Below are 13,209 nucleotides of genomic sequence, written 5' to 3' on the forward strand. Positions count from 1 at the left end.
TGTTCTTAAGTCATAAATTACCCAACAATATCAAAAATATTTAGTATTTAAGAATATCACCAACTTCTGAGCACAATTCTTTTTTCTCTTTCTTATTACATCAGTACAGTGTCCTCTTTACTTATAGGTATTCAGTAAGCTCTTAATAATTTACCAATTTTTATTCATTATTTATTTTTATGTATTTTTAAATTTTAGAGTCAGGGTCTTTCTCTGTCGCCTAGGCCAGAGGGCAGCAGCACAATCATAGCTCACTGCAGACTCAAACTCCTGGGGTCCAGTGAGCCTTTCCCCTCAACTTCCCAGGTAGCTAGGACTACAGGCATGTACCACCATGTCCAGCGAATTTTTAAGTTTTTTGTAGAGATGGAATCTCTGTATGTCACCCAGGCTGGTCTTGAACTCTGGGTCTCAAGTGATCCTCTGCCTCGGCCTCCCAAAGTTCTGGGATTACAGATGTGAGCTACCACGCCCAGCCCTTGATTCATTACTTTAGAAAATGCAAAATCATATCATCTAAATATCTATCCATGCTTGCTTTCTATTCCTATTAGCATTGCCTTAGGCAGATGCAGTTTCTCCCTATGGGATTTTCAGGTTTTTTAATATTGTCTCTTCTTCCTTCCTAAATCTTGATGGTAATTTGTTTTTGCAGTCTGGATCAAGATCAAGATTGCTGCAGGCTACCTCAACTTCTCTTTGGTTCACCCATGCTGCTCTTAAGGGAGAAAGACAGAAAGGGTTCAGGTTCAGTTATTAAAATACCTCTTCTGTGAAGCTTCCCCTAGACTGATTATTGAAAAGCTAAAGCTAATTACCTCTCTTTTTTATCTCATTTGCATGAAATTGTAATCTCTCCAGCATCGTATCTAATTATGTACTCACTCTTGCCTTAATTAAACTGTATTTAAAATCACAGAATTAGAAGTTGGAGGGGACGTTAGGAATATAATGCAGACTCCTGGTTAAATGTGGTCGAATGAGCACATTCATTACCGCTGATGCCTAGCCAAAGTCTTCTAAAATGCCAATATATTCAAAATGCATAAACCCACAAGGACAAAGAAACTGGGTAAGAAGATGACAGTGACTACACTTTAAGAGTTGTAAAGCAGATGGAAAGGTGGAAACTGACCTAGCAGAGTCATTAACCCATTAAACTATGAATGAAAGAAACTCAGAGCAAGCCAATTCCCAGAACTGCAGAAAAGCTTGGGTATTCGAGGTGCTAGGTATCTCTGAAACGGGAAAAGTGACTGAAGAAAAAAAATAAAAAAGCCATAGATGAGGGCAGGGATGCTTTACAGAAAGTGGGACTTAAACGAAAGCCAATATTAGACAGTGACAACCCAGCTCACTCCTCCAACTCAACTCTGAGAATACCGCAACCAAGCTTACCCTCTTCAACCCACAGGAAACTGGAAAATTCCTCTTTGGGAAGATGTTCTACCCCAAGAGCAGGGAAAACCTTCCAAGCTTAATAAGATCATTCTACACTGATCAGTCCACCCTCCTGCTCTGCCTCACCTCTGGTGTTGGTCTCACTGTTCTTTTTATAGTTTAATTTATTGTGGTAAGAACACTGAACATGAAATCTACCCTGTTAACACACTGTTACATGTACAATATGTTTTTGTTGTCTATAGGCACATTGTCATGCTACAGATCTCAGAGCTTATTCATCTTGTATAACTGATACTTTATGCCTGTGATTGGTCACTGGCCTATAAAGGATCACCTTCAGACAATAAAGGAATTTCTCCAGCATGAAGGACAGAATGAACAAAATGGAACTCAGAGGAAATCAAAGCAATGGAGTTGGCAGGAAAATGTGTTTAAAAAATACCTACTGTCTGTTCTCGTTGCTGGGAAAAGATATCATATCTCCCCTCTCCGCAAAGAAAGGAGGCTTTAAAAAGGAGCACTGAGAAGAAAAGAGACCCTTATAAGTGGAAAATGCTATAGTAGAAAAAAAAATTCAACAGAAGGGAAGGAAAATAAGACAAGGAAAATAAAGTGGTTTCTGAGGACTGAAGCCACATAGTTTACTGTTTAAATTTACAAGACATTACTCTTTCAGTCTCTTCACAAATAAAACTTTATTATAAAAGGGACCTCTTTCATGAGGCAATAAAAGAAGCAAATAACCTTGTTTATTCTGGGATTTATTTCCCCCAGAACCTGTTAAAATAAACTGTCCAATTTACCAATAGACATCATCAAGTGACAGTTTACATTTTTTTTTTTTTTTTTTTTTTTTGAGACAGGGTCTCTTTCTATTGCCCAAGTGGGAGTGCAGTGGCATGATCATAGTTCACTGCAACCTCCAACTCCTGGACTCAAGTGATCCTCCCTCCTCAGTCTCCTGAGTAGCTGGGACTACAGGCATGCATCACCATGCTCAGCTAATTTTTTTTTTTTTTTGGTAGAGACAGGGGTCTCACTATGTAACCCAGGCTGGTCTCAGATGCCTGGGCTCAAGTGATCCTCCCTCAGCAGTCTCTCAAAGTGCTGGGATTACAGGCATGAGCCACCAAGACTGGCACCAACACTCTTTGAATCCATCACCTCAAAATCCTTGCTGTGTCCACCAACTCTAAACTATTATCCTTATCCAATTCTGATCAAGCCCTAGCATTGAAAGACCTGACTTAAACCAGACTTCAAAACTTCATAAATATGTCAACTTTTCCCTGCCCCTTCTGAGAGGCTACTAAGACTCTGTCAAGTTAGTGTTCTTCCTTACTGCCATAGGAATAAAGTTGTCTTTGTTTAATCAGTGGGTTGTTTTAATGATATTTTGGTGGAGCCAAAAGTATTACCTTTCAAAACTTAGTACAAAAAGACATAATGGGAGATAGAAGAAAAAAGAAAAGCAAGTTGAAAGATCAGAGATCTAACATCTGAATAATATAATAGAAATTTCAACAAGAGAAAGAGAAAATATTGGGAAGAAAAATACTAAAAGAAGTAATTTGAGAAAATTTCCCAGATCTGAAGGCCATAAATTTCTAGAGTACAGGGCATGATGAAATCAAAGGAGACCCACACCAAGGTTAAAATCATTGTACAATTTCAGAAATGTTGAGAGATTATAGAAAGTTGAGGGAAACTGCTTGGTTGCCTGCAGATTAAGATTATTGCCACCAGATGGCAAGAATTCCTCAAAGGCTTTAAGACTGAGATTTTTGTTTCATTTTCTTCTTCAGATCTTTCCAACGCATTAGAAAGAGAATTCTCATTTGGCTTCTCTCCATCTAGTCTGGCTCCATCAGAGATCTGACTGTTTTCTTCCTAAACGACTCTGCTAGAAGGTCACTATATAATCAACCTGGAGGAGTAAGTACATTCTCTTTGAGGAATTGACTCATGTGGCTTTGAGGTTAAAAGAAAGACTTTTAAGAGAATGGACTCTGGACTACAGTTGTCTATTGTGAACAGAAGGACTTCTGTCATGCAGGGATTCCACAATGCATTCGTTCATTCATTCATTCATTCATTCTTCCAACAAGTTTTACTGATGCTGACTATATGCTGGGTACTGTGTTAGGCACTAGGAATAAAACTTCAGTAAAAGAAAATCAGACATGGACTTTGTCTTCATGGAGATTAAATTCTGAGGAGAGAAACATTCCATAAACGTGTATATATACACGTTTTTAGTAGAGACAGGGTTTCACCATGTTGGCCAGGCTGGTGTTGAACTCCTGACCTCAGGTCATCTGCCCACCTGAGGGCATTTACATATATAAACGAATGTATGTAAACATACATTTACATATATAAACAAATGTATGTAACTATATACATACATATATATTTAAATAAATTGTGATGAGTGCTATGATGAGCTAGGTATGTGGAGAAAAAGAGGCCTATTAGGTATCTGAGGAATCTGATGGATTCCTGTAAGAGTGGAAGTAAGCAGGTCAGCTAGGAAGCTATTGCAGTTTTCTAAGAGGGAGATAAAGATGACTTGGATCAGGGTGATGCCAGAGGAAAGAGAAGTAGATGAATTCAAGAGAAGTTGGAGGTAGAATTGACAGGACGTAGTCATTAGATCTGAGAAGTTAGAAAGCAGATGCATTAAAGATGACTCCCAAGTCGCTGGATGAAGCAAGTGGCTGGGTTGATGGGGTTGCCATTTTTTGAGGTGGAGAAAGCCTGGGGAGGAAGAAGTTTTGGAGGAGGGGATGGTGGATAGACTCAAGAGTTCAGGGGCCTGGTGCTATAGCTCACACCTGTAATATCCCAGCACTTTGGGAGGCCAAGGTGGGCAGATCACCTGAGGTCAGGAGTTCAACACCAGCCTGGCCAACATGGTGAAACCCTTTCTCTACTAAAACTACAAAAAAGTAGCTGGGCATGGTGGCACGCACCTGTGGTCCCAGCTACTTGGGAGGCTGAGGTAGGAGAATTGCTTGAACCCAGGAGGCAGAGGTTGCAGTGAGCCGAGGTCACACCACTGCACTCCAGCCTGGGTGATACAGTGAGACTCTGTCTCAAAAAAAAAAAAAAAGAGTTCAGGGTGGCATGTTAATTACATTGGCCTTTTGTTTGGATACCACTGGTCCAGGCTAGAATGGATTTTGCTCTGATCTACTGTGTAATAGAATGACTTGGCCTGGTTTATTTGGTTTAAATTGGCTCACAATTATCATTCATTAAGTTAAAAATTGTTGTTAACACAGTGGCCCTACAGAGCAATAGGAAAATCAACTTACATTTGTACTATCTTTTCTGATGTGGGCATTTGAGAGTTAAAGATAACTGTCCAGGCTCACGCCTGTAATCCTAGCACTTTGGGAGGCCAAGGTGGAGGGATTGCTCGAGGCCAGGAGTTTGAGACCAGCCTGAGTATCACAGGGAGACCCCATCTCTACAAAATATTATAAAATTAGCCAGGCGTGATGGCACACACCTGTGGTCCCAGCTACTCAGGAGGCTGGGAGGTGGGAGGCTTGCTTGAGCCCTAGAGGCAGAGGCTGCAGTGAGCCATGTTTGCATCACTACACTCCAGCCTCGGCTACGGTGATACCCTGTCTCTAGGAAAAAAAAAAAAAAAAAAAGGAGTGGGCCAGAGCATCTTCTACATTTTTTGTTGCATTTGTTTGCACTCTATTCATAAGGGGCACACAGTCTTGAGGGTAAGAAGCTTCTGGAAAATGCAAGCCCAGTTGTTTTGGTAGATCCTTCTGAACGATTATGCACAGGTAAGATCCTGAGTGTGATTGTGAGGTGGCAGAGAGGAAAACTTCTTCCAGTGACTCTGAAGATAGAGAACATATTTGTCCTATTTTTATCCCCTATATGGTGCTTAATAACATATTTACACAGTAAGTGTTGAATGAAGCTGCTCCACCTGGGTTGTTTTCAGTCTCCAGACCTGAGTTGAACTCTCTGGAGGATTTGAAACCCCTCTTCCCAAAAGCTGATACATAATTAGCTGTGTGCTGGGACAAGGTGCCTCTCTGGACTCACCAGGGCTTAGGACCTCATTTCTGGGGTACTAGGAAAAAGACACTTGTCCCTCCTTCTTCCTACACCCCCTTCCATGGAGGTCTTTTGCCACCATCAACACAGTGTTAAGGCAGAATTTAAAACCAACTTAGCCCTCAACATTGATGTTTTCATTTGTATCCTCAAGGTGGAACAGTTGGTTATGTACTGTGCCCATAATCAGTAGTTACCTCAGTCTTTTTCTTTGATTCATGCTTTGCCTTCTCCTTGTGCCCTACCCTTTTGTTTAGACTATATGCTATTTTGAGGGCAAGAATTGTGTCTTTTTAAATTTCATATTTCCATACGGTTTATTTTTGTCTCTTTTTTTGTAATAAAAAGTGTATATTTTAAGTAGTATATACATAAACACAGTGAAACGATTACTGCAGTCAAGCAAATTAACATATCCATCTCCTCACAGTTACCTTTGTGTGGGTGTGTGTGTTTGCGTGTGTGTATTGTGACAGCACTTGAAATCTTCTGTCAATTTAGAACAGTTCGTTATAGCACTGACAAGGGGAAGGAATGGCCTGGGAGAGCTTTAGCTCCCCGCCACCAATTTTTATAAACTCCACAACCCCCTTCCAGAATCATAATGAATACATAAACAAAAATTTATAATTATCGATAAAAGCATATTTTTGGTTGGGCGCAGTGGCTCACGCCTGTAATCTCAGCACTTTGGGAGGCAGATGTGTGTGGATCATTTGAGGCCAGGATTTTGAGACCAGCCTGGCCAACATGGCAAAACCCCGTCTCTACTAAAAATACAACAAACAAACAAAAAACCCCACAGGTGTGGTGGTGTGCATCTATGGGCCCAGGTATTCTGGAGGCTGAGGCAGGAAAATCGCTTGAACCTGGGAGGCCTCAGAGGCTGCAGTGAGCTAAGATTGCGCCGCTGCCCTCCAGCCTGGGCGACAGAGTGAGACCCTGTCTCAAAAAAAAAAAAAAAAAAGCATATTTAGAACACACATTATTTACTACGCAGAAGTAGCCTTGAGACAAGTCCTCTAGCTTCCCCTTCCCTCCAGATTGCTACCCCTAGTTTCCCTTGTGAAAATCTGCCACTCCCACTGCTCAGGAAAGTGTTAACAAACTGTTGTTAAGGAACCAGAGCCAATGGCTGGCGAAGGCTGCAGCATTCCTCTGAAAGCCGAGGTTATGTTGTTTTTGTGCTGGTGGCCTGTTCTCTAGATTTGCAGAAGACTCACCCTTAAATAACTTGGGGTTCTTGTTTTCCTGATCCAAAGCTTTTACTTTAACAAGTTATTTGGGGTAATGATATGTCTGAAGCCCTCTGAAAAGTTCCCTTTGAACTTTTATCTGAAATGATAAGAAAAAAGTCAGGCTGCACCTGGAATCCAGACTTTGTTTCAAGTTCTTTCAAAACAATGCAGATACGGAATATTTAAACAAACTACAATTCTGGGAAGCTTTTTAAGTGGCAAGTTTTGGTTTTGAGCTTTTGGAGAGGGTAGTTTGGAAACATCATACCACATTTAAGCCTCAATCTAAATAATAAAATGAGTAAAATAGTTTTCCTATATATTATTTTCCCCAGTTCAAAAGATTTTGTCTTAGTCCCAGCTTTTTTCATAAAAATTATAATTGTTTGATAGTAGAGTCAGTTAAAAAACCAAAATATGAGGTTTAAACATTGAAAAGGAGGTGGTAAAATTGTCATTATTTGCAAATGACGTTATCATATATACCTGGGAAGCCTAAGGGAATCAACTTAAAAATTATTAGAAGTAGGCCAGGCGCGGTGGCTCACGCTTGTAATCCCAACCCTTTGGGAAGCCGAGGCGGGGTGATCATGAGGTCAAGAGATTGAGACCATCCAGGCTAACATGGTGAAACCCTGTCTCTACTAAAAATAAAAAAAAATAAAAAAATTTAAAAAAAAGATCCAGGCATTGGTGGCAGGCACCTGTAATCCCAGCTACTCGGGAGGCTGAGGCAGGAGAATCGCTCGAACCCAGGAGGCAGAGGTTACAGTGAGCCGAGATCGCACCACTGCACTCCAGCCTGGATGACAGAGTAAGACTTCATCTCTATTTAAAAAAAAAAAAAAAAAGAAGAAGAAGAAGTAAGAGGAGCATTCACTAAGGCAGTCATTGCAAACAATACATAAAAATTAATAGTATTCTTATATTCCAACCAAACTAGTTCAAAAATATCACAAGTAAACTTTTTTTTATCACAAATCAAAACAACAACCAACCCTAACAGGAAGTAAGCAGGACCTAGATGAATAAAAACATGAAACTTAATAGAGGACATAAGTGGATTGATCTCATGTCAAATTGTAATCCCCAGTGTTGGAGGAGGGACCTGGTGGGAGGTGATTGGGTTGTGGGGATGGGCGTCACCCTTGCTGTTCTTGTGATAGTGAATGGGTTTTCATGAGATCTGGTTGTTTAAAAGTGTGTAGCACCAAAACCAATTGCAACAAAAGCCAAAATTGACAAATGAGATCTAATTAAGCTAAAGCACTTATGCACAGCAAAAGAAACTATCATCAGAGTAAACTGGCAACCTACAGAATGGGAGAAAATTTTTGCAATCTACTCATCTGACAAAGATCTAATATCCAGAATCTACACAAGAAAACACAACCCATCAAAAAGTGGGTAAAGGATATGAACAGACACTTCTCAAAAGAAGACGGCCAACAAACATGAGAAAAAACTCATCATCACTAGTCGTTAGAGAAATGCAAATCAAAATCACAATGAGATACCATCTCATGCCAGTTAGAATGGTGATCACTAAAAAGTCAGGAAACAACAGTTGCTGACGAGGCTGTGGAGATATAGGAATGCTTTTACACCATTGGTGGGCATGTAAATTAGTTCAACCATTGTGGAAGACAGTGTGGCGATTCCTCAAGGATCTAGAACCGGAAATACCATTTGGCCCAGCTATCCCATTAATGGGTACATACTCAAAGGATTATAAATCATTCTACTGTAAAGACACATGCACACATATGTTTACTGCAGCACTATTTACAATAGCAAAATCTTGGAACCAATCCAAATGCCCATCAATGATAGACTGCATAAAGAAAATGTGGCACATATACACCATGGAATACAATACAACCATAAAAAAGAATGAGTTCATGTTCTTTGCAGGGACATGGATGAAGCTGGAAACCATCATTCTCAGCAAATGAACACAGGAACAGAAAACCAAACACTGCATGTTCTCACTCATAAGTGAGAGTTGAAGAATGAGAACACATAAACATCACACACTGGAGCCTTTCAGGGAGTGGTGGGGAAGGGGAGGGAGACCATTAGGACAAATACCTAATGCATGTGGGGCTTAAAACCTAGATGACTGTTGATAGGTACAGCAAACCACCATGGCACATGTATGCCTATGCAACAAACATGCACATTCTGCACATGTATCCCAGGACTTAAAATTTAAAAATAAAGAAGTAAAAATAAGAAAATAAAAGTGTGTAGCAGCTGTCCCTTTACTCTCTTCCTCATGCTCCAGCCATGTAAGATGTGCCTTGCTTCCCTTTCACCTTCTACCCTGATTGTAAGTTTCCTGAGGCTTCCCCAGCTATGCTTCCTGTACAGCCTGTAGAACCATCAGCTAATTAAACCTCTTTTCTTTACAAATAAAATAAAAGAATTGATCAGAAAATTGCATTTTATATCCATTTTTTTCTATATTAATCTATGGATTCAATGAAATTCCAACAAAAACTATGATTAAATTTTTTTTTGTAACTTGACTTGATTTTTAGTCCAACTGGAAGAGTAGTTACATGAAATTGACTGCAAAAAAAAATTTAAATAGTGGTAATGGATGACTTGGCTATGGGAGCCAGCCTCCAGCATGACCCTAAATGATCTCCGCCTCCTGGTTTTTATACCCTGGAGTATCCCCTCCTATATGGCACCAGGGTAGGGTTACCAGATAAAATATAAGATGTCCAGTTAAATTTAAATTTCAGTTAAACAATTTATAGTATTTTGGTATAAGTATGTCCCAAATATGTTTATACGTATGAAACATACTTGTACTAAATAATTTATGGCTTTTTTGAAAACCAAATTTAACTGGCAATACCCTGTTATTTGTTAAATCTGGTAACTCTATTAAACCAGGATTGGTCTGTGTGACCAATAGCATAAGATAGAAGTAATGGAACATCACTTCTGGGGTTAGGTTAGAAAAAACTGTGGTTTTTGTCTCGGGCATGTGCATTCTCTCTCTCTCCCCCAATCTTAATGTCTCTCTTTGTCCTCTCACTCTGGAGGAAGCAAGCTGCCATGTTGTGAGCAGCTCTTATGGAGAGGTCTACAAGGCAAGGAACCGAAACCTCTGGCCAACATCAAATGAGGAAGTGATGCCTGCCAACAGCAACAGGAATGAGTTAGGAGTGAATATTTCAGCCCCAGTCAAGCCTTGAGATGCTTGTAACCCCTACCAACACGTTAACTGCAACTCCATAAGAAACCCTGAGTCAGGACCACCCAGCTAAGCTGCTCCTAGATTCCTGGCCCTCAAAAGTTGTGTGAGATAATCAATGTTGCTTTAAGATGCTGAATATGGGGGGGTAATCTGTTATGCAGCAATAGATAACCAATACACTGACCTAATTAGATATTTAATCACAAAGTTACAATGATTAAAACGGTTTGGTATATTATGCAGAAACCTATACTTCAAGGGAACAGTATTAAGAGTCTGAGAATGTATATATGAGAGTTTTGCATATTACTCAGGCATCATTTTAAGTCAATATGGAAAAGATTAGTAAATAAATGATATTCTGATAGTCACCTAGCCATTTATTTTATTTTTATTTTATTTTATTTTATTTTATTTTATTTTATTTTATTTTAGACAGAGCCTCCCTCTGTCACCAAGGCTGGAGTGCAGTGGTTAATCTTGGCTCACTGCAACCTCAAACTCCTGAGTTCAAGCGATTCTCCCGCCTCTGCTTCCAAAGTAGCTGGGATTACAGTTGCTTGCCACCACACCTGGCTAATTTTGTATTTTTTAGTAGAGACAGGGTTTCACCATATTGGCCAGGCTTGATCTTGAACTCCTGACCTCAGATGATCCACCCGCCTTGGCCTCCCAAAGTGCTGGGATTACAGGTGTGAGCCACCACACCTAGCCCTAGCCATTTATTTTTAAAATAAATTTTATTGTGTATTTTGAGGTTTATAACAATATTATGGGATACATATGGATAGGAAAATGATTATCATTGTGAAGCAGATTAATGTATCTATAATCTTACGTAGTTACTTTTTTGTGTGTGATAAGTGCAGCTAAAATCTGCTTATTTAACAAAAATTCCTAATACAATACAATTTTATTTAGTCCTTATGCTGCACATTAGATCACTACACTTGTTCATCTTACACACCTGCTATTTTGTAAACGTTGACTTATGTGTTCCCATTGCCTCTCCTCCCCCACAACCCCTTGTAACCACTATTTTACTCTCTATCTCTATATCTTTGACTTAAAAATAAAAAAGATTCTACATATAAATGAGATCAAGCAATATTTTTCTTTCTGTGTCTGGCTTATTTCACTTAGCATAATGTCCTCTGAAGTACATCCATGTTGTAGCAAATGACAGGATCTCCTTCTTTTCAGTGGCTGAATAGTATTGCATTATATATGTACAGTTTCTTTTTCCATTCATCTCATGATGACATTTAGATTGTTTCCATATCTTGGCTATTGTGAATGAGCATGGGAGTGCAGATATCTTTATGAGATGGTGAATTCATCTTCTTTGGGAATGTAACCCAGAAGGATTGCTAGGTCCTATGGTAGTTTTGTTTTTTGAGACAGAGTCTCACTTTGGCTGCCCAGGCTGGAGTGCAGTGGTGAGATCTTGGCTCACTGCAGCCTCAACCTCTGGGGCTGAGGTGATTCTCCCACCTCCGCCTCCTGAGTAGCTGTGACTACAGGCACACACCACCAGGCTTGGCTAATTTTTTGTATTTTTAGTAGAGACAGCGTTTTGCCATGTTGCCTAGGCTGGTCTCAAACTCCTGGACTCAAACAATCAGCCAGCCTCAGCTTCCCAAGGTGCTGGGATTGCAGGCGTGAGCCACCACGCCTGGCCTTACTTTTAATTTCTATAGGAACCTCCATACTGTTTTTCATAATGGCTGTACCAATCTACATTCCTACCAACAGTGTACTAGGATTCCCTTTTCCTTACATCACTTAGCCATTTAGAACCTTGCCAAAATTAAAGAGAATCTCCTGTCTCTGGGCTAGGCTTTCAAATGAAATGAAATGGAAATTTTAAAACACCAAAAGGCAAAAACCAATTGAAAGACTTTTATTGTTCCTTTATTCCCTATCTAAGACAATGCTACTCTGTCTCACTCTGTCACCAACTGATTGTTTCAAGGAAGGGGGAGATGGGTTCTGATCTCTCTTAACACTTCCACCGGCAAATACTGTGTGCATTTGGTCATATTGGTCATATTGCATCATAACTCTCTCTTTTTTTTTTTTTTTTGAGACGGAGTCTCGCTGTGTCTCCCAGGCTGTAGTGCAGTGGTGCGATCTCAGCTCACTGCAAGCTCTGCCTCCCGGATTCACGCCATTCTCCCGCCTCAGCCTCCCAAGTAGCTGGGACTACAGGCGCCCACCGCCACACCCGGCTAGTTTTTTTTTTGTATTTTTAGTAGAGACAGGGTTTCACCGTGTTAGCCAGGATAGTCTCGATCTCCTGACCTTGTGATCCACCCGCCTCGGCCTCCCAAAGTGCTGGGATTACAGGCTTGAGCCACCACGCCCGGCCGCATCATAACTCTCTTAACCTCATGTAAGGCAATTTCAGTAGTGATATGTACACACAATTTTATTTCTTCAGTGGAACCACTAAGGAGCTAAGCACTAAGTTCGTCTCATCTTTCATTTCGTTTCTTTTCTTTTCTTTTCTTTTTTTTGAGACAGAGTCTCACTGTGTCACCCAGGCCAGAGTGCAATGGCATGATCTCGGCTCACTGCAACCTCTACCTCCCAGGTTCAAGGGATTCTCCTGCCTCAGCCTCCTGAGTAGCTGAGATTACATGTGTGCACCACCACACTCAGCTATTTTTTGTATTTTTAGTAGGGGTGGGGTTTTGCCATGTTGGCCAGGCTGGTCTCAAATTCCTGACCTCAAGTGATCCGCCCATCTTTGCCTCCCAAAGTGCTGGGGTTACAGGTGTGAGCCACTGTGCCTGGCCTCCATCTCAGTTTTCTAACAGAATCACTAAATAGCAAGTAAGCATTAAGGAAGAGGAGTGTGACTTCTTACATGTGTTCTGTAAACATTGCATGTACTCTTTCCATATTGTAATACAGACACACACACGGAGTCTGGGAAGGATCACACAAATCCTATCAAAAATTTCTTAATAATCATTATTTGTTAGTTCCATTGTCCTACTAAAAGAAAATGACAACAAATCATTACATGGTAGTAACAGAGAATTTGCCTCGGGTTTCCCATAACAATCTCCTCAAAAATTTAAAATATAGTTTTCAAAAATATATAGTAGCCGGGCGTGGTGGCTCACGCCTGTAATCCCAGCACTTTGGGAGGCCTAGGCGGGTGGATCACGAGGTCAGGAGATCGAGACCATCCTGGCTAACGTGGTGAAACCCCGTCTCTACTAAAAATACAAAAAAATTAGCCGGGCGTGGTAG

At 40.4% G+C, this 13,209-nt stretch overlaps 1 long non-coding RNA gene across 2 annotated transcripts in view; it reads left to right on the forward strand.

The window, feature by feature from the left end:
* The window catches only part of LOC103245700 (uncharacterized), a 69,428-nt gene that overhangs the window by 25,476 nt on the left and 30,743 nt on the right, over positions 1-13,209 (forward strand). For both annotated transcript variants that reach the window (XR_012091478.1, XR_005244307.2), the window contains exon 4: positions 3,210-3,339. This is a non-coding gene — a long non-coding RNA (uncharacterized lncRNA). The remainder of the gene's footprint in view (positions 1-3,209; positions 3,340-13,209) is intronic.

This window comes from Chlorocebus sabaeus, chromosome 26 (genome assembly GCF_047675955.1).
Source record: "Chlorocebus sabaeus isolate Y175 chromosome 26, mChlSab1.0.hap1, whole genome shotgun sequence".
Classification (NCBI taxonomy): domain Eukaryota; kingdom Metazoa; phylum Chordata; class Mammalia; order Primates; family Cercopithecidae; genus Chlorocebus; species Chlorocebus sabaeus.